At 36.2% G+C, this 20213-nt stretch overlaps 1 protein-coding gene and 1 long non-coding RNA gene across 3 annotated transcripts in view; both read right to left on the bottom strand.

Moving 5' to 3' along the window:
- Positions 1 to 8708, bottom strand: part of LOC139969648 (ankyrin repeat and BTB/POZ domain-containing protein 2-like) — an 81179-nt gene extending 72471 nt beyond the window's left edge. Inside the window, exon 1 of the mRNA XM_071974783.1 lies at positions 8618 to 8708. The gene's annotated coding sequence lies outside the window, so the exon portion shown is untranslated. The remainder of the gene's footprint in view (positions 1 to 8617) is intronic.
- A 14-nt stretch (positions 8709 to 8722) lies between these two features.
- Positions 8723 to 19591, bottom strand: LOC139969650 (uncharacterized). 2 transcript variants are annotated; one of them, XR_011793780.1, is made up of 4 exons: positions 19530 to 19591; positions 14850 to 15151; positions 14321 to 14476; positions 8723 to 8792 (listed from the first exon to the last, which is right to left on the bottom strand). It is a non-coding gene; the product is annotated as an uncharacterized lncRNA (long non-coding RNA). The 2 variants fall into 2 exon arrangements; XR_011793779.1 differs by having other exon boundaries at positions 19404 to 19542.
- Between the last annotated feature and the right edge of the window lie 622 nt (positions 19592 to 20213).

Here is a 20213-nt window from a genome sequence, read left to right on the forward strand (position 1 = left end):
TTTTCTCTTTTTTTGTGTGTGTGTGTCATGTTTGGTTAACAGGACGTACTGCAGATATCTAGAGTACATAATGTCACCAACTTTAATGATCAACTGTACTAATTTTTAAGCTACTTAGCAAACAGTACTGTAGACATTTTTTTGTTACATATGTCACATCAAACTTCCTCACACCAATGACTCATTCTATTCATATTGCTCAGCTTTTTAATCATGTCAAGAATTAAGCAAAAAGATCTGCAAACACGGAACTCTGAAAAATTGATCATAAAAATCCATGTAGATGCATAGTCATCATATTCATACAATACATAAATGTAACAATATGACTGAGCTAGAGCTAGTCTCAACAGAACAGCATAATACATGTGTAGTCTAAGTACCATGTATACAGAGACTGATGGAACAATTGAAGTATTACATATCCCTTGATCATTATGATTATAATAGGCATTTAAGGGTTCAGGTTGTAAGTACTGCAGGGAGGGTAAAAGCAGGAGTCGAACCAGTGTTGAGTTGATTTTACGTTGTACGCATGTGACACCTATGGAGGTACACAAATCATTGCTTCGTTTAATTGGTGGCCCTGTGCCCCCTTGCAATCCCCTCCCTCTACTCTGGATTTTCATTTTCCAAGGTGTTAGAAAATTTGAAATTCAACTAGTAAACTAATAATCCTTCGCAAAGTTTGTTTCTTTTATGGCACCTATATTAGCATTCCACTCACCTTTCCCTAATTCTTCTCCAACCCCTCCCTCCCTCCCCCCCCCCCGGATGATACAGCTATACTAGTACTTTATTCCCTATGATGCACTAGTTTCAGTTTACATTCTAATACATACGATAGTATCATACTATGCAATCACTAAGCAAAGGGCTTCTTTTTTGAAGCGACAAATAGACTATATTCGTATCATTTAACTTGAAATTTGATACATAAAAATTATGCTTACTACATTTAATTGATCTCTGCCATTAAGGTTCCCGTACCTGAAAAGACATTTTCGTCATCATTTAGAAACTGGATCCCAAAATGGAGGTATCTGAAATGAATCTTATTACAAATCCCCACACATGCTCCTAACACTCAAACGACCTATTCTTAATAATAATTTCGTTGGAAAGAACCTTTTAACCTTTCTTTTTTGTTCTCTCTCTTTGCTTGACTATAGATCTAGGAAACTTCCTTTTCTCTTTTCTTCCACACAGTTTGCGGAGACCAATAAAACCAAACTTTCCTTCCATATACAACGACATCTCTAGCTTAAAAGGGGCTTTAACTGAATAGCAAGAGCAAAAGGAAGGGAAAGTAACAGGTCTTTGACGAATTCTTGAAATGTCGGTCCTAGCTGCAAAGTATGTAACGATCTGACCCACACTTCCCCCAAGTGCAAATAAGCTTTACAATCAGTGTACAGTACATGTGGCAGACTTGTTATTTGCTAAAATTTTTCCTTCTTCTTTTCCATGCTACTAATAAAGGTGCAGCTCCTTAAATCCTAAGTTACTCAATTTCAACAAAATGAAAATAAAATATGAAATAAAAGAAAAGAATATGCCACAGGTAATTGTTGCATCAGTGTTTGCTTTTGGGTTTGCACCTTTGATTTTAAGCTTATTATCATACATGGTAAAGGGACCTGAATGACAAATTTTCTCACAAATTGTCACAGCCAAGGGGAACAACAAGAGGTAGGTTGGAGCCCAGGCATCCTTGTGCCCCCTTCTTTGGAAGTCTTCATGTTTGCTTTATTGATAATGAGAATACATCATATCTTATCAAGTATTTCCATGGGCCCATAATTGATCCCAGACCCAAGACCATTCTACCCCCCGCCCCCCCCCTTCTGAGATATTGAGGGTGCCATCATAACCAAGTGCAAACACATTTAGTTTCATATTTTGCAGAAACATATGTTTGCTGAAAATACTACCAAATTAGCAACCTAATGCAAAATTCGGCTTTATGTAATAAAAATAAATTGCATCTTTTATTACTAGATGTGCATACTTATTGGGTCGGTAATCACTATATTTGTACTAAAAAAAACTTAATTATAGGCTGACAAAAAGCTTTATGATTGATACCTTGAACTGATTCTCATATAAAATATGACTTAAAAACATGAAATATACCAAAAACCAATTAATTATGAATTTATTTATATTCATGAAAATAAAATTGTCACGAATATGATTTTTTTGATTATATATCCCATCGATTGACAAAGATATAAGAAAATTGCCTTTAAAGATTGCACTTTATATCATGACCTCAATGATCATGGCTACAGCTAGCTGGGGCTTTTAGGTTAGTAGTAGGGACCGTTGTGATCAAGTGGCCAGGGTGTATAGATGGGTACTTGGGAGGCGACTTGTAAATGAAGTTGCGTGCACGCCGGCCTGTGGCTGTACCCTATGGGAAGTCCCCCAGGGGACACGTAGATGTGGGTCGCTATATTGCCTCAGGAGGGATTGTTTGAATTGTGCACATTGTGGTGTTTGGGTGTGACAAGTTACCAATGATCAGGCGTTAAGTTGTTAAGTCGTGTGAGGGGGCCTTGGCCTCGAACAAGACTGTAAACCTTCAACTTTAACTTCATTTATCTGTTGCTTCAATTTTTTCTTCCCTTTTTTTTAATTTTTTGCTTTCATGTGAAAGATTTTCGACATGATTGGCCACAGAACACCTTTGGGGACTGGCATATATAACTTTTTTAAAAATGATTTCTTTTAGAATCAAAATGAAAAGAAAATAATGTCTCATAGAAGGTTAAAAAGCTGGCTGCCCTGGGGGGATGAAAGGAGGAGATAAAGAAGGAGAAAAAAAATGGGTAATCAGATTTCTCGAAGAGGAAATCAATACTCAAAAGAATTCATGTCTATAAAGCGATTGTTTCCTTGTCATTTCCCATCAGGCTATGTTTACAATGAATTGTTACACCTTCGTGAGAAAATAGTATAATTCTACCACAAATATGGAATCGGAAATTTGTACAAACGTTAAAATGACTTAAAAGAAGGGGGGGGATCAATCAGAATGGCTGAAAAGTTGTTTATATTGCAACAAATATACTTGTCAATAGAGAATTTTTATTCTGTGCATTACGATGCCTGCTATTCTTATCCTACTGCAAGTGAGATTTAAAATCATCAGCAAACCTAAAGTTCCTTTTAGATGTAGATTTCGTTAGTAAAACTAACATTGGAATCAATGTTTGAGTTTCCTTTAAAGGGTAAATTAATCATGCAATAAAATATTGGAATTTCCATCAATTTGGTGAACATATTTCTTCTTTCTTAACAAACTTCATGCTTGCGATTTATACTTTCCTTAGGATATCGCATTGAAGATGGAAAACAAAAGTATTTCCAAAGGCAGTAAAAAGTGTATATAAGATCAAATTTATGTAAAGTATTGTAATGTAATGTAAATTATATATACTTATCAAACTCATTACATGTACAACATCTCCACACGTCTTTCAAGCATAAACTAACAAAAAACTATACAGATATATTATTCACAATTTTGTTTTTAATACACACTTCGAAAGTGTGAATTAGAAACAAATATTGAAAACCATAAAATGTTTTTACACACTATTTTACTTTAAAACGTTTATTCCAGATGCGTTTACACTCAAAAGTCATACTCAGATCCTCCCACATCAGTATTATGGGTCTGCGGGTGGGTGTCTTTTGGGCAAGAGTGAATTGTGAAATAAAGCAGTGACGTTGCCATGGTTACCCTTGGCTGTGCCATGTGCTACAATACTGTATTTGTGCATGTACATGTGTGTAATACAAGACATGTACTCTTGTACAGAATACTGACATCGACACAACAGCGAAAAACCTTTACTAGGCTAGGCCTACAGCCTGGTATGTGCTGAGTATTGTACGTTGGAGACACAGAAGAAAGATCGGCGAAGCACGAAGAGTTGCCCAAAAAAATTGCTCAATGGAAAGAACCCACGATAGTATGAAATGTGATTTTCTACGATAGCTGAGAAATACGAAACAGTGCTTTAATATTCACCAATATGCTGCAATTAAACGAATGTATAATGATGGCAGTTCACCACTCAAGCATTCCCGCGAGATACACAACCATACACTGGGTGAGAGGTCAAATAACTGGATACAGGAGTGTTAGCATGGTGTTTAACACCGGTGCCTTTCAATCATAAGGTCCCGAGTTCGAGTCACTCCAAGATTAATGTATGTCGTCCAGTTACAGAGTTGTTGACAATTGACAATTCATAATCATGGACGTTAAATATGAATCTAAGAGACTGACTTCGGTCAGCTTGCGGCTTTGATAAGCCAATGATGGCTTCTTCGCGAGTTCCTGCTTGCAGGAGGATCTGAAATACATACATACATATATATATCTCAGGTCACCGTTGATGCGGTGCATTTACACTACAGAGGTTGATCTCGACATCAAGATCAGATCCTGATCTCAGCCAGCAACAAACTAGGAGGATCTGATCCGGAATCTGAATTGCATTTACACTACAGTCTTGATCTGGACATTGAGATTTGATCTCCACATCAAGATCAGATCCGGATCAAGTGTAAAAGCACCCTAACGGTTCCATGTACACCCCCGAGAAGACCAAAGGTTACATATACATTTAACTGTGGCCTCACAGGACTAGAAGCAGTTAAGCTGTGTTTATACACTATAATTTCTATTTAAGTCCCCTAGTAAGCCGGTAAACTGCAATGTCATTAAAACTTTTCATTTTTAATAATCTCATATTGCAAATGACTAGAAGGCATTGTAATGGATACGTTCTTCTACAGCAACAAAGGAACAAAAAAAACCCCAACATGCTGCCATGATGCTGGAAGGCTTAAACATGACAAAGTTATACCCTTGATGGAAATTGAACAAGACATGTTCCCTTCTAAATTGATTTACCTATATACATGTATGTTTTCAAGTTAAGTTGCATTCCTACCCTGCAGTGTAATTAGTTGGTTGAATAAAGGAACACGATAAACCTTCAAGGAATTAAAAAATGCCACATTTGTAAGAATAAATACAGAAGTGTTCAAAGGCCCGACATTCTTCAGATGTTCCAATGCTTTCGTAAGATTCCTGCTACTATACATAGTGAAACAACATCCCACTTTAACATCTACACTGGGATCCTCTGGACATTTATTTTCATTGCCGATAAATACCGATGTCTTTAAACGTTCCATCGTCTGTTATGGTGTTAATTTCTGGAATAGCTTAAAAGTCATGCATTAAGAAATATTAAGTACCTTAATTCATTTTCATTCAAGTTGAAAAATCATCTCTTATCCAAGTATCAACATCTATAGATCTACATTTGTCTCTGACTTTTAGTATTTCCCACATTATCACAATGCCTTTTTTGTTTAGTTTAGGGGTGGGGCGGTATAGGTCTTCTTGGTAAGGGGCTTTATTATCATGCCCTTATCCTTTACACATGTTATCTTTATTTTTGGTGGGCTTCTTGTACAAGCTACGGCTTCCAAGCCCTTCCACCATTTTCTCTCCGTAATTTCCATTATTTTTCTTTTATATGATTTATTACTTATTATTTTCTTTGCATGGTATTATCTTCACCATCTTATTATTATATAAACATTGTGAGGAAATGGATCAAATAAATGAAATGAAATGAAATCATGAAAAGCCACCTCATTTAAATGTTTCAAATCCCAGCTGAAGACATTTCTGTTTTGTAGATATTTTCATCTTTAAGCTCTCATCTGCGCCTTTGAACAAGCCTTCGGCACTGGATTTATGGCGATTTGTTAAGTGATTTATTTACATTACATTACATTTACATTCTCTGCCATGTTTTACCAAGTTTAAAGCTCGGGATTATATACACAGTACTGGAGGCAGCTCAACACCTGTTGTTTAGCATCCTACAGATGTAGTAGCCTATGGCATTTAAAGTAAGTGTAATCCATTCCTATTACCAATGTTAAGGTCAACCGTATTAAGCCGGCCGCACCTGACCCAACTGAATGCAGACCGATTCAACTTGACCATAGTAACAGTAGTAGTAACATCAACTTCATTATAACTTCATTTGCTTATGACAAAAAATTACTGCAAGCTTTTACTGAAAAGAAAACTGTTTGGGCTTTTAACTTGTGCAAACAATTAAAAGCTAATTTTTGCAAAATAGTTTCTGTTTTTCTGGTGGAGGGAAGGCTTATGCAATTCCAAAGTACATTTACATTTTCTGCCATGTTTTACCAAGTTTAAAGCTTGGGATTATATACACAGTTTACTTGGAGCGGCTCAACACCTGTTGTATAGCATCCTACAACCGGTAGCCTATGCCAATTTAAAGTAAGTGTAATTCATTGCCATTACCAATGTTTAGGTCAACCGTATTAAGCCAGCCACACCTGGCCGAACTGAATGCAGACCGATTCAACTTGACCACAGTAACAGTTGTAGTAACATCAATAGATAATCTTGGATAGCCAGACATATTTAACTTCATTTGCTTATATGACAAAAAAAAATAATAAATAAAAAAATAAAAATAAAATGAAACTGTTAGCAAACTGCCTATCCACTAGAGAGCCTGTGTAGGAGAATGTGTAAAAGTAAGTTGGCCTGACGTTTTGATCCTAGCAGGATCTTCTTCAAGTTGGCCTGACGTTCTAAGTTGGCCTGACGTTTCGATCCTTGCAGGCCAACTTACTTTTACACACACAAAAAAATTACTGCAAGCTTAATTTAAAAGAAACCTTTTTGGGCTTTTAACTTGTGCAAACAATTAAAAGCTATTTTTTTAAAACACATTCTTTCTTTTTCTGGTGGAGGGAAGGCTATGCACTTTCCAATGTAAATATAAAAAATAGTTAAAGTACCAAAAGAAGAAAACCATTACTACACAAATTGGGAGGTGCTAGTGACAATGAATTTCTATATATGTATACTATAGCTCTGATATTAAAGAAAGACATTGATTTTCTTTGTTACCCCTATAATAAATTTATTTTTAGATCACTGGTTTGTACTGGACCCCTACAATTGTTACCAGGGGGGCAGCCTTGGGGCTCAAGTACTAGATGACAGACAGCATAAGCTTAGGATTGAGATGTAAAAACTGTCAAGTTTAATAAATATATGAACTGACCTGCATATGTTGATGAAAAGAATTGCTGACATATGTACCCTAAACTAGCAAAAGTTATATCTTGCCAATCTGTAAGTCTTCCAGCTAGCAGGCTTATATACCCAAACACATGTTGTCAAAATGTAGCTTATAATATTCAATCCTTTTAATAGACAGACTTAAAAAAAAAACCTAAATAAATTGCATTTTAAGATTGATTTTTCCTTTTTGTGTAGGTTGACCTCCCTTCAAACTAAATAATGTACCAAGACCCCTCCCCTGCACCCCTCCTTCGCCCCTGTCCATTCCGTACCCCTAATATTAATTGAAACAACTATACTATATGAACTCTCTGAAGTTCATCAAGGGAAGCTTGGGCCTAAGGGCGTACATACTCCCTGCTCGGGTAATACTTGCCTGGTTTAATTACCAGAAGCCTGTCTGAAAAATCTATGTTCAGTGTTGTTGAGCAAGCTATATGTGTTACTATTGAAGGGGTAACTATTGGGGAGTGGGGGAGGTGACTGCATTCTGGCTGCATGCAAAGAAAACTGTCAAATCATTGCTCCCTTCCCTTTTTTTTTTGTATTCCTATAAATTCACAGTGCATGGATACAGTTTTCACTAAAATTTCTCTTTTTACCTGAAATTTGATAAATATGTGTGACAAATAAATAAAGAGTTAAGGTCATCAGTATTTCTCCCCTCCCCTCCCCCCTAACCTCCCCCACATTCCATCACACACACACACACAAACAAAAGAGCCAAAATCAATTCGTTATCAATCATCAAAGTGTTTAACCAGCTCAATTTTGCATGCCTTCATTACTGTAGCAATGAGTTGAATTATTTGACCTTCATCATGTAAATATATTTTTCTTCTTTGAATATTTGGGAAAAAACCTTAGGGCTGTAGAACTTTTGCAAAAGTATTATATACAGCTTTCAGACTACTTAACTTATATATGAGAATGCTACAGCCTGTAATGATTAAAGATATTGTTTTGTATTGTTATATTACATCATTATTAAAATGTACCTGTATAACAACTATCTCTAATAGCTATCGATATCAATATTTGCTTGCCTTTAAGACGAACAACCTGATGGGTGAAACTATGCAATTGTCGGTCAGACCGGGGCCTAACGAGCCTACATAACTCTGACTTAAATGACATCTAAGATAGCTGCAAGAAAAGTACAGGGATGTCAGCACATGTGGTTTTTGAGATGGGGGTATAAGAACTAGGAGGGACCATGCAAATTACAATGTTCTATACTGGTGAAATTGCAAAGTGTAGCAACACCACCTTCTAGTGAAAATCACTGCTGTGAGAATTACCAAGAGGCCCATGGCTCTCCCTCCCCTCCCTCCTCACGAGGTCCCTGCAACCCCCACCCCCCACCCACATTCTGAACACTTAGGCAAATATTATAGGCCATTATTAGGCCCTAAACGTATCTATACTCCTTGATTTTTCACTCACCATTGACTTCAAAATGATCTGCAGTGCTTAAACCCTTTCGACCTGATGAGGAGAAGTATTTTGTCACTGCAGCAATACTGCTGGACTCCAAGTTGCTTGAAGACTTGTCTGTGCTGTGTGAACTTGTCTCAATCAAAAGTCTCCAATTACAAGACTCCCAGCATGTTCAGAAGTCCTGAAAGGAGAGAGATAAAACTATCAAGGTCATATCTAATGCAATCAAATCTCTCCCACAAAGGTTAAACTTGACCACATGTGGTCCTACCATTTTTCACAACTAATTGCTACAAGTGGTTAGACTCCTGGGGGCATACAGAACACTAATAGTTTCGGCTTTTCTTCTCCATGTTTTTCTCTCTTCTTTCTTTTCTCTCTCTTTCAATTGTTGCTTTGTTTATACCGATTATTTTCAGAGCTCTTCTCTCCCCCCTTTTGAGTAAAGCTTTGATTAATAATATATTTTATGGTCAAACAAAGTGTTTGTATAATCCTTAAGTAGGTGTTATATTCCTAACTTTTACCGGCGGCGTTAAGAATGTAAGAATTTCGTTTTTTAAGACAGGCACGATATAACAAAACAATGAGCAACTCGGTTAAATATAATCAGTGTGCATTATTTACTTACTTGCTTTTTTCTTTGTATAGTCGTAACCTATTATTTGTAAATTTACATATCAATTACTAAATGCTTTAAGGAGTATTCTTTCCGGGAAGTTGTGACCCTACCTATTATACACATTCAAGATTTTCTGATTAAACAATAAAATAATTCATTTATCAAAGTTTAAAAAAATACTATGATGGTGTTGGCATTAAGCGGTTGTTGAAGTTTGAGCATGGGTGGCCATTATTTGACTTTCTCAGTTTACATTTACATCCACTTAATTCATTAAGATGTTCCAACAAATTATCCCTAATAAATTCCTTCCTTTACCCAAAGTCCTTTACCCAATCAATCAAATGAGAAAACAGGGAGAAGGGAGGGGCTGGTGGGGCTAGTGGGGTGGGTGTGGGGTGGAAGAGGGGAGAGTGCTTATAGACTCTTAAAGTAAAATGAGCAAATATGAACAGGAAGCCAGTTGTGCAAGGTGAGCATGGAAAAAGGCTTGTGCACAATTAGTTTTGTATCATGACAATATCTAAGTATTGCCAATAATTATGTCTCTCAGCTTTTGTGGTTCCAATAATTTTTTGTAGTTGGATCTCATGGTCCTCCCTCTCACATGTACCCTTGACTTTGATGACAGTGCACTTCTGGATATGTCTTTATCCAGTGAATTTTTACAAGGCTGAAGTAGAGATCCCATTACGTTGATGATTTAGTGTGCAACTTATAACGTCTATGGGGAAATTTTATGGAGTATATTTGCTACCTAAAGAGCATCCCAGAATGGCCTCTTTGAAGTTGGAACCAAATGAAGGCCTAATCCTTCTTTTTATTAGAGCTTATTAAAGGGAGATCCATCCATGGCAGCTCTGCGGTGAGATTATTGTCTAATGGAAGCATCACCTCCTAAATACACAGTACAACAGTGAACTACTATAATGTGTGGTTCAATTTAAGGCCAGGAGGGGGTGTATGTAGGGTGCATGTTGTGGTTTAAGGAATGGTCACTTGAAGCTCAGGAATGTCACCTTGCTAAGGACATGTACTTAGTCATCAGTGGTTGTGGTAAAAAGTTTGTTTACAGTTTGGTCAAAGACCTTTCAACTTTTCACTTTTTCATCCATCTAAATTTACATGATTTATTACAGAATTGATATAAAGGTAAACAATTGATATACTAGCCACACACAGTAGGTAGCATGTCAAGTTTACTACATCCTTACAGTAAATAAAGAAGCCTTCTTTATTTACTGTAAGGATGTAGTAAACTTCAGGTTTTTGTCATTTTTGTTCTTAAATGTTTATACTGTAATCAAGTTAGACAGGAAATAATTATGCTGATGTAGAATAACAGAAAGCTAAGCAAAACACGGACAAATTGCTGCAAAAATGCAAATTGTTTAAGATAGCAATGCATGATAAATAAAACGTGACCACTAATTAATATCCTGAAATATATCTAAAATATTCCAAAATATGTTAGAACTTGAAATACAAGTCACCTACGCATGCATGCTCAAATTTTAGTATGCAGCACATTTGTTTACCTCACTGAGACCTGAAAATTAAAAATTTAGAATGGCTAGTCCCGGTGAAAGTTATACTGATGAAAGAGGAATTAACATACGCTAAATGTTCCGGTGAAATTTTTGCACAATGTGTGATGATGACATCACTTCTGTTTTGCATTGGTTTGATTGGTTCACTCTGTACTAGACACATGTGACAATTTCACCTATCTATATCTCCTCATTTCAGCAGAATAGTTATATGTTATATATTCCTCTGTCACCAGTCAAATATAATATTTTATCTTGATAAAATCCTTTTGAACACTCATCAAGCCAGTCTGTGAGATACTTTCTGTGGTCGGAGGAGCTTCCATGCAAGCAGTACTTTTGAAAAAATTATTTTTAACACAATAAAATTTTAGGCCAATCATGAATATATTATATGCTTTTAATCCAATAATAAGGAAGTTCATGTTCTTGACATCTTTCGGCTTCTCTGTGGTTGTAATGTGTGAATCGATCAACCTCATTATAGATATACTCTATTCCAGGCATATACTGTAATAGAGATTCGACTGTGAAAGATTGACATTTATAGATTTATCAGTCCAACTACATGAAAATCACCCAGATTTGAATCAGATGCTTTCAAACTCTTACAAGTGTACCTTCCCAGATTATAACTATAAGTGAAAGTGTGAAAGATTGATATATAGATTTATCAGTCCAACATCATTAAAATCACCCGGACTTGAGTCAAATGCTTATACAAACTCTTACAATTGTACTTTCCCTCTATCCAGGCATATACTGTAGTAGAGTTTTCAACTGTGAAAGATTGACATTTATAGATTTATCAGTCCAACTGCATGAAAATCACCAAGATTTGAATCAGATGCTTATATACAAACTCTTACAAGTGTACCTTCTCAGCTGTGTATCATTATTACATGTACTGAATTCCCATCCAATAGGATTCAAAAGGTCTAACTTTGTAATAAAAGAGGACTTCAATGGGCCAAATGGACCGGTTGAGAGGTAAATGTAACTTTTAAGGCTACACCCGGAGAAACCCTCGATGGAAGAAACATACCACGTCGTCGATACCAAACTTTCCTGACATAGTTTCTTTTATATTGGCTGTTTGATCTATCACTGCTGGTCAAACTTTACCAGTCTTTTCAAAGCTGACAACGGCTACACTTCGAATGAAAGAAGAAGTCAATGCATGCAGGAGGGTTAATTTGCTCTAAAAAGAGTCACTGGCCATGGCTAATCCAGGACCTACAAAGACCACAGAGGAAGAGGTGAGATTGCACAAGTCAGTTATTGATCACTAGGCTCTGCCTTTCTTGTAGAGAAACATTCCAAACCTTCTTAAAAGGACCACAGAGTGGGCAACATTCCAAGCAAAGTGTCAGTTCTGATGCATAGTTAATCTGCTTATAGTGAGCTAGTATAGTCACCCTTACAGATTCTACTGGTGCCTTTCATTCAATCAGTGTTATAGATCTGTTGGAAGGATTATAAAATACCTTGCCAGGATCTTTGCCTTTCTTCTCTTTTAAGATTATATTAGATAGTTTACAGAGTATGTTAATACTTATGAACTAATACAGTATCATTTTCTTTTAAGTTACTATTAAAAAGTAAACAGTTTTAACTTTCAAAAGTTGGCCAAGTTTGTGACTTAAATTTTAAAAGAAGACATCCAATCAAATTGAAAAAAAAACCTGACAAATTTACTTTGTCTCAAAAACTTAATTATTGACAATATAATTAGTACATATCCAAGGCAATAAATTAGTGTCCAAAATTTAGTTAACTTATATTTTGTGTAGAAGTTTTCAGGTTTATAAATTGTATTTTCTTACATTTACTGAAAATGATAAAGTGCACTGTGTACTAACACTTACAATCCTATCATTGTGTTCTTATGTGGTCGTTAATATGTCATTTAGCTATGCCATATATGTGAAAAATGTTTCCTGTCCAAGGAGGAGGGGTAAGGGAGAAGGAAAGATATATAGCTCTGGCTATTTTTCTCTGAATTCTAAGGATGCATGCTGGATCAGACTCTGGAATACATACCACCTCTTGTTACGTACAAGATCATTATTTACCTTTTTCCGTCAAATTTACGATACATGTGGCAAATCTAAATTACCCCGGCATCCCTATTCTATAATTGGAGATACATCTGCTAACATAACTGTCTATGTTAATCATCCTTTAGCTATATAACATCACTCTGTGCACAGCATGGACCATCATTACTTCATGCATTGGGGACATGTTCATCATCCAGACCCTCGTACTCTACCGCACTGCCTATCAGGCATTACCCCAAACCTATAACCTGCAATTAATTAACTCAAGACAGGGGTCAAAGGTCAGGTAACACCTGTACAATTAAAATCTGAAAAAATCATACCAAACAAGACACAAGTCACCATGGCCTAATTTGGAATTTGGATACAAACAACGGTCTGGGATGTACGTAAACCAGGCTTTACCGAAAACATCAAGTTTTAATCAAAGTCGATGTTTAAAGGCATGGGAGGAGGGGGGGGGGGTATAATTCAGTGTTTGGAATGCAGAATTTACCAGCCGAGCTTTGACTGACAAGGCATGACTTTGTATTTGATCAAAGCCAAATGCAAGGCACAGCTCCTTGGAATGATCAAGGCGGGTCGGTGATTTATGATCGAAACTGCGACCATGTTGCAAACTATTTTGGGCATTCGGCGAAACAAACCGTTAACATTAAACTAGCTCCCTGAATTACGACACTGTGGCAGACTGTTTACACAAGGTGGGAGGGTTCATACGTATCTTCGGGATGCTAATGAATTAAAAGACCTTTTTATGGAGGCTACAGCGAGATGATTACAGAAATATGAGAACGGTGAGGTGGAAAAGTAAAATTAAACATTTGGATAGGACTGCAGATTCAACCAAGAAGCAATAAGAACAGGGTGAAAAAAAAGTAAACTTTGACTACGATTTCATGCATCAAAGTTTGATCATATTCGAGTGTGGCCTTAAATACGTTGACAGCCTTGACAACATAATTTACTGTATTGCATGGGTCTGAGAATTCAACTTAGATTGCAAAATTTATGCCAACTCCTATCTTTCGATTGCAAATTTAGCAGAAATTTTACAAATTACTGGAGACTATATGCATCCAAAAACTTATCCCTCCAGACAAACATTTATTTTTCACCAAGAAAGGAACCTTTTATTAGGGGTCATGAAAATAAATAATGAGTGTTTGACAAAGAAGGATCTTCCTCAATTTTCCAGACTTAAACTTTAAGATTTGAGGACTTTCAAGACCCAGAAAAGAGGTTTTTTATTTGACCTACTTTTTCAAGACTTTTCCCATTTTTCATCAGCATAAATTGCATGCACAAAAACAAGCTCACAAATGAAATGCCAAATTTAGTATGTCCTTACATTGTCCCCCCCCCCCCCAATAATCCTGCACCATCCATACTGCCATCCCTCCCTCCCTCCTTCCCCTTCCACCAACCCTCCCAAAAGGTTGCAATGGTTTACACTAAAAAAAGTTATACTTACCATTCATGCATTCAACAATTCAGGGATGATCCAAAACTTTACTGAAGAACAGGTCGCAACAAGTCAGTACAATTTCTACAGATTTCCAGCAAGTTGTAAATTCCTCTGAGAAGGTATAGTATTATCCACACAAGCTCTGGATTTTTAAAACAAAATCTGTTGAGAGAATAGTCACATTACAGTACTTTGTATAACATATATCCTTCAGGTACAGCTCAGGCTCCAGCCAAGTATACACCTTTTTGAAATCTCTGAATAAAGATTAACCTTGATAATATACCACCTTACTAAATAGAAGTTTTTATCCAATATTTTATAGAAGCGATATAGAGAAGGTGCTAATAAGTTATCATGCAGCAGAAGGTAACAAACAAATGAAAAGCCCCCCACTAAACCAATCACCACAAGTTGTGAATTACAAACAATGCTAAAGTAGAGATAAGCCAGCATGAGTTCACACCTGAGATTCAGCAGTAAAACTGAAATCTTTAGAACACTTGTAAATCGCCGCCTTCAAAAAGTTTCTTACCTCTCTTTACCCTTTACTCCATGCGGTGAACTCCAATGACCCGTAATCAGGAATTCTCCAATCGATTGTTGAATGCACAATCACCCACCCATAGCATACTTTATATGAGTAGATTCTTCTACACAGCGGTGCCTCTCACATCCAGGGAATGGGGTCCGGCTTAGATCGGATCAATTCACGGCATGCAGGCAGACGGGCTGGTAACTCTTTTTAGCTATACTCTTGTCCGTACTACTACGTACCTCCGGGGCAACACTTGCCCTACTTCAATGAAAGCAGAGACGGATTTGTGTCGGAAGATGCTGCAAGCAGATAAAGATTTGCGTTAGAGATATTTTAACGGTTTGAAAGAGACTATTGTTGCAACAGGGTAAAGACGCTGTATTGATCTGTGTGAGGTCTGAGGGATTAGTGGAAAATTTGAAGTGGTGACATTCCGGGTGCATCCAGAAACATAAATCGGCCCTTCAAGTGTTCTACCGGATTATACAGACCTGAAGCCAAAGATGTAGTAATAACAGTCTCAAGAAGATGATGACAAACCTATGAAAACTGATGAAGGATCACACCAGACAAAGCATAATATTACACGAGACACACACATATATATATATATATAGATAGTTGCCATTTCATGTGATATTTGAGAGTTACGGATAAGAGCCAGTAGGACCTGCAATTAAAGCCCAGTTTTACACTTCATTGAAACAGCATTTTTTTGAGCTAATTATAAAAGACATGTGATATGTGGACATGATTGGACAACTTAACGGAAAGGGGGGTTGGGGAGGGGGGGGAGGTTAAAGAATAGCGAAAAATTTATATGGAATTTTGGGAAGAAGTATATATATATATATATATATATATTTATATTAATATTTAAGCTGTCCATTTTATTTTTCATATTCATATTTTAAGGGTTTTGTCATTTTGTTGGCACTGTAAAGCGCTCTGGAACATGCTTAAGCATGAAAGAGTGCTATATAAATCTGGTAAATAATATTAATAATATCAGATTACCATTTATATGATAAGCACATGTGGTTTAATCCAGTTATTACTTGAATAAAATCTATAGTTTTGATTTTCACTAATAATCTGATATTTTGCAAATATCTAGGGTTTAAATTTACCCAGACTATTGCAATATTTTGAAATACTATACAGTGGTAGCAATACATTTATGACAAAGATAACAAGTTTTACAAAATTCCCAAAAATAACAGTTGGGCTATAATCCTACCAAGTGTCAACAGCTTACAATAACAATTTCAAGCTTTATTCAGGTTACAGTACACTATAGGAGGTTCAGGCAATAGATCCAGATGCGATGAAAAACTGGGGAAATAAAACCATAAAATTATTCTACGGCTCGGGGTTTCATGCATCTCTTCAAAACCAAAAGACAGTCTGTGGAAGAAAATGGTCTATTAAATAAAACTATTACTGAAGAAAATTTTATTTCATGTGTTTGTTTCTTCGTCACATACAATGATAACAATTTATTTACAAGTAATGTGACATAGTTAAATTTATGTTACGAAAAGAAGTAATCTAAAAAAAAACTGTGGTAGGCTTGTGAGGCAGATCACTCCATTACTTAATAATGCATGAACACAAAAACAGGGGAAATATCTATATACCAATTGATCAATAAGTGTTTATGTAATTTATGCTTAATATACTTGTTCTCGATCCATGAAAGTGAGTTGCAAATTCTAATTTCTTTGGGAAGCACATTCCATGCAGAGGATGCTAGTACACGTAAGCTTTCCTTTAAAAAAAATAGAGTTCAAACGTGGTGCAAGCGGAGACAACTAGACTGTTTTGTATTATGGTCATGTGTATCACAGCTAAAAACTATAAGAAATTGTTAAAATATGCGGGAGCAAGATTGTGCATAAAGCCGTAAGCAAAGACAGCTTCCTGAATGTGGGTTAGGTCGGTAAAACTTCTTCAATCTAACAAGCTCAATAAAGCATCTCAATTTTTCTCAGTCGACCTGCAGCAGTATTGTCAAACTAATACATCTACAATTAATCCATCCATTTGTTATATTACGATGCACGAAACTGTCATTTCCAGTCTGACCTATAGAATTATTGTTAACTATTGCTAAGCCTCATTTCTTGAGAGGTTCACTTTCAGCACAGGCTTTTGAAATGCACTATTAGATAAAAAATAAAACAAAATTCTGACTATGATGGATAGCAACTTATTACACACAATGAGGAAGACCGTAAGTACGTAGGTGTAGGGAACAGGGACAGAACAAAAAATATCAAATCTTAATGGTTACTTGATGGTATACTATGCTGAATGAAACAGCAAGGGATTACACTTTACAATATAGGCTCCTATTCAATCACCTATATAGCAGAAATTGCCCTCAGGCAGTAAAATTCATAAAACTGACTTGAAAATTTATATGTTGAATTGAGCTTTGTTCCATTTGTATGAATAAAGTATGGAGAATTCATTGGAATAGTGCAATCGCCCCTTGTCAACGATGAAAAAAACCCAGCAAGATAAACAGATGAATGGTTTATCATAAAATAAGAAAAACAATGAAACTTCTCATAATATATAATGCAGTAGTGATGACTGATGGGTTTAGTACCAATGGGAGGAAGGTGTGAGGTCAATAGTGGTTATAGTGTTGCCAAGTTCATTGTAGGCTACTCCAAATGAACAGAGCTCTATCTATTGTGTGTGTCTATATAATGAAGCGAAGACTTCATCATAATTACAGTTTTACTGTTCTGTTGACTAGACTATTGTTTTAGGAACTTTGGGTGGAAGTTCTTTTGTTTAAAGGATTATACTTGAGGCAGAATTTTAGTCTAGATATGGTATTAAGCTCCAAGAAGACAGAAACATTTGAAAGAGTGTGCTAGGAATGTTTCTATAGCTATGCTGGTAGTATTCAAGATATTAATATCTTGATTCTGTGAAACTTTTTTTCTTATACAAAAACTGCCACAATCTTCAGGCCTCAAAATTTAGGCTATTTACTAGCTAAATGTGTGTATACCAGTATTGGATTTCAGTTTGCCAGTAGAAAATAGAGCAGCACTAGATGGCACTTTTTTGCCAATATGCTCCAAATGAAAGAAGTTCTAAATGTGCACTCAGTTTTGCAAATATTATTTCCAGCTTAGTATTTGCAAGTTGCAGTTACTATTGAGGGATATTTCATTTCATTTATTATTTATTTTGTTTTTCTCAATATACATATAATATGGAGAGGATATGGGGGGTGGCTTGGGGGGGGTTGGGTTGGTGGGGATCCCTGTGTTTATTTTTGAAAATTCATTGGATCTTTTCAACCTCAGAGAGTACTATAAGTTTACTATAAGTCTGCAACACTAAGTTATTACAGTTGGAATACATCAAATAGGCTACTATTGTGCCAGCAATGGAATATCTTGAAACGAGAGTTAGCAAATATATTCTTTACCATGCTGACATTCAAGCGGCAATCAGGCTGGAAAAGAATACAATTAAAGGCAAGAGAGTATTTGAGATGTTATCAGGAGGTTATTGTAATTAGACAATAGGTCTACAGCCTCCCACAGATTTTTTCATTACTGCAGGAAACCTACCAAAGCAATCAAACGCTCGGAGCAACAATAGAACAAATGTGGCAGAAATTGTGTGTCATTCAAAGATATTATATGCATGCGTCCAATGCCTTGAAAAGGCTTTCATGCATTGCAATTTTAGCCTCCGAATATGTGCCCAATGCACTGTAAAAATATTGTATTGGATCTTTGGGTAAAAAAATGCGCTACCACTTCGTAATATAAATATCTGGGCTAGATCCGCTGTAATATACTTAATTAAATTTGGGGCTCTTATAAAACATCAACTTGTTGGAAAGGTCCCTCTGAATTCTGATAAGTGATAGGCTAGGCCATGTGTTATAGATCCTTCGTTATTGCCTGGCTGGAACTCAAAGTCCAAAGGCTAACAATATGAAAAAGAAAAGATAAAGAACCTGACAAATGTGCCTGGGCCAGCTGTATACTTTTGTAAATATGTAGTAAGGTTTGCTGATACATAAACCTCAACTTGCTACATCCACTAGGACTACTTTGCCTGGACCAGTATACCTAGGTCCTTGGGCTAAATTCTTTCAATAATATAGGTTTGGCCTAGGCTAGCCTATAAACTAGTACTAGCCTAGTACTAACAGTAATTAAACTACAAGTACAACGTTCAGCATGTTACTAGCCTTGGCCTAAGTAATGTTAGCTTATAGTTACACAGACTATAGAGATCATAAAGGATTAACACACAATTTTAATTGGTAGTTGGTGAGTTGCACATATCCAACTTTCCAAAGTTTGCTCAATTAAAATCGACAGACAGGGTAAGACTTAACATGTCCTAATATTACTTTTAGTTAGGCTTAGTTATACTTGTAACACGAACCAAGCACAGACTATCGTTAGGCTAGGCATTACATCGATAGACCCAAACTATTACTAGGCCTAGTCTATAGTATAGACTAGTTAGTATTAGTATACTAGTGCCTCGAACTTTTCACACCTTTGTTATTTAAAACCTGCAACATGTATTAGAACATGATAGCATTGTTGCCAATATCACTGATATTTATGTTGCGATTCCACAATTGTGCTATTTTGTGCATTAATATCTCAATATTACACCTACTCAGCAACCAAACGACCGTCGATGACTTGAACTATCTGTCAGCTAACGCGAGCAGTGCGCGCAGTGCGAACGCCAAATTTGCAACAGATGTTACTATTTTATGATCGGCCATTCGTGTAAATATGTTGATACCTTTAAGGAAAAATAACACAACAGATATTTCCTTCAACAAATGCTAAAAATCTTGTTCATCCATTCATTAGTGAGATTTCTCAAATAAGTCAACTTGAAGTATTACAAGTTGCAGTGGGAATAATATCATTCACGATTTGTTACCTATACTAGAAGTTTGACCACCCTGCATTCCCAATTTTGATTTTGAGGGTATAACTGTATCCCTCATATAGAAGTGAAAGTGAGGCTTTGACTGCGTCATTGTACACGTCATACGCACAAATAACGCGCAAGTTTGTGTAATTTGAGGCAAAAAACTTGTTCCTTCGCTGACCGGGTTTACCTTATGTTTTGATGCCATGATAGCGAAGTGTTGACCTTGAATGAGCGAACTCACGCTCACCTTCGAATGTAAATCATATAGTTACAGCGATATTGATCAAATAAACAAATAGAAAAACCAAAATTCCCGTGAGATAAAATTCACGCTCATTCTATTTGACTAACGTTGCGTAAAAGATTCTCAGCTTACATACCAAACAGTTTGTTTTTAGCATAGTGTTGCTGAAT

This window comes from Apostichopus japonicus, chromosome 7, assembly GCF_037975245.1.
Source record: "Apostichopus japonicus isolate 1M-3 chromosome 7, ASM3797524v1, whole genome shotgun sequence".
Classification (NCBI taxonomy): domain Eukaryota; kingdom Metazoa; phylum Echinodermata; class Holothuroidea; order Aspidochirotida; family Stichopodidae; genus Apostichopus; species Apostichopus japonicus.